This window comes from Physcomitrium patens, chromosome 26 (genome assembly GCF_059467195.1).
Source record: "Physcomitrium patens ecotype Gransden chromosome 26, ASM5946719v1, whole genome shotgun sequence".
NCBI classification, from domain to species: domain Eukaryota; kingdom Viridiplantae; phylum Streptophyta; class Bryopsida; order Funariales; family Funariaceae; genus Physcomitrium; species Physcomitrium patens.
The window spans coordinates 150001-152500 of record NC_143435.1 but is presented as its reverse complement, the minus strand read 5'-3'; the positions used below and the strand labels follow the sequence as shown (position 1 = coordinate 152500).

Below are 2500 nucleotides of genomic sequence, written 5' to 3'. Positions count from 1 at the left end.
AAGCGCCTTTGGGCCGGAATAGTACTGGGATGGGTGACCTCCCGGGAAGTCCCGGTGCTGCATCCATTTTGCATCCGCTTGAACCTTCTCCGACGTGGCATCTTCTTCTCCGACATGGCAGTCCACTTAGCATTTGTCATGTGACAGGGGCAGCCAGGTAGCTGACGTGGCATTTCAAAAAGTTAAAAAAAATAAAAATAAAAGCTGAAAGGGTGGAGAATATAATATTTACATGTTAGAGGTTAATTTATCAAGGATTTTGATCTATTTGGTGCTGATGTGGCACAGTGTAGTGTTAAAAAAATAAAAGTAAATGAAGGATGCATATTTGCAAACAAGTATTGTCACAATACAAAATGTTGGGTTTTGAAATTACAATGCTAGTTTATATGTTATGAGATTAAAATTTCAGAGTCTAGGTTGTATGATTAAAAGAACAAAGTATGAGTTGAGGGTTAGGGGTTAGGGGTTAGGGTTTAGGGTTTAGGGTTTTAGGGTTTGCATGGGGTATATAAACCTAGATTCTAGGATTCACATAGATTATATAAAGGGTTTAGAAAGTTGGGCTTGGAGTATGTAAAGAGAAGATAGATTTAAGAATTCACACAAACAAAAATAAATTGGATGTGGAGTGTGAAGGATGAAGAATTGAAGACATTAAGTTTCAGTGGTGATGGATTAGTTAGTGGGCAATGATTACCTGTACGATGCATTAGTTAGCAAGTCATTAACATATTTGTACAACCAATTGATTGCACACACACAAATTTATCTCCAAAGTGACATGTAAACGATTTAGTGGATTTTTGACATGACATGGACTACCACGTGGCAGCCACATCAGCAAGGTAACACGTGGCACTTGAAAAAATCAATTTAGTATTCTTCTGCCTTTTATTTTTCTACCTTATTCCAGTTAATTAAATTACTTTAATATTTTTAATTCACCAATTTATTTTTATTTTTATTTATATTTCTGTCTAGGCGCAAGACTGGGCGGCCAGCAAGGAGTCGAGACAGGGAGTTAATTTTAAAATTGATTTTTAAAAAATGATTTATTTATTTATTTCCACCTATGCGGAAGACTGGGCGGCCAACGAGGAGTCGAGACAGCCAGGAGTCGGGACTTGGGCAAGGGAGCGGGACAAGAGGTCGGGACTCGCGGCGGGACAAGGAAGAGGAGGAGGAAGTCCGGGACTCGCGACGGGACTGGGACTCGCGCCGGGACTAGGGAGTCGCGGCGGGACAAGGAAGAGGAGGAGGAAGTCCGGGACTCGCGACGGGACTGGGACTCGCGCCGGGACTAGGGAGTCGCGGCGGGACAAGGAAGAGGAGGAGGAAGTCCGGGACTCGCGACGGGACTGGGACTCGCGCCGGGACTAGGGAGTCGCGGCGGGACAAGGAAGAGGAGGAGGAAGTCCGGGACTCGCGACGGGACTGGGACTCGCGCCGGGACTAGGGAGTCGCGGCGGGACAAGGAAGAGGAGGAGGAAGTCCGGGACTCGCGACGGGACTGGGACTCGCGCCGGGACTAGGGAGTCGCGGCGGGACAAGGAAGAGGAGGAGGAAGTCCGGGACTCGCGCACGGGACTAGGGAGTCGCGGCGGGACAAGGAAGAGGAGGAGGAAGTCCGGGACTCGCCACGGGACTAGGGAGTCGCGGCGGGACAAGGAAGAGAAGGAGGAAGTCCGGGACTCGCGACGGGACTGGGACTCGCGGCAGGACAAGGAAGAGAAGGAGGAGGTCCGGGACTCGCGCCGGGACTAGGAAGAGGGGGAGGAGGTCCGGGACTCGCGACGGGACTAGGAAGTGGGGGAGGAGGTCCGGGACTCGCGCCGGGACTAGGGAAGAGGAGGAGGAGGAGGAAGGCCGGGACTGGGACTCGCGGCGGGAGTAGGTAGTGGGGAGGAGGTCCGGGACTCGCAGCGGGACAAGGAGGAAGTCGGGGAGGAGGGCCGGGACCAGGAGTCGCGGCGGGGATAGCAGGCAGGACAGGGAGGGTGGGTGGTCTTCCACAAAAAAAAGTGTGTCTCGGAACTTCCTTAGTGCAGTAGGACGGGGGCCTGCCGAATCCCACAGAGAGTACTATGTGGGGAAGGGTTCCTCTGAAGCGTCTCGGGAAAAGTCGTGAGGGGGTGACGGTTGCTCGGTGCCTACGGGTCCCGACTGCTCGCTGCCTTCTTTGAGCCCAGTACCGACGTTCGCAGGGGGATACCTGGATACTACTGGGGTTACCTGGATACTTCTGGCGTGTTACCTTGGATCAGTGAGGAGTGGGGGTTAGTTTCCCGGCGACGCGACCCTCTGAGGAGGTCCCGCGGAGGGTCGCCGAGTATTATATGGTGAGCTGGCTGTCAAGGATTGTGAGTCCCGCTGCCAAAATTTTTTTTGGTGCGCGGGCGACTGGAAAAAGAGGGTTGGTCTTGTGCCGATACGCGTAACGTCGCAGCGAGTCCCAAGAGCTAGTAACCATTTTTGGCGGGGGGCGATGGCCTCGGTA

General features: G+C 52.3%; 1 non-coding gene across 1 annotated transcript in view; it reads left to right on the top strand.

Annotated features, from left to right (window-relative positions):
• LOC149985737 (5S ribosomal RNA) overlaps positions 1–66 on the top strand; it is a 119-nt gene extending 53 nt beyond the window's left edge. The window contains exon 1 of the ribosomal RNA XR_016501382.1: positions 1–66. This exon is cut by the window's left edge and continues 53 nt beyond it. This is a non-coding gene — a ribosomal RNA (5S ribosomal RNA).
• The last annotated feature ends 2434 nt before the right edge of the window (positions 67–2500 follow it).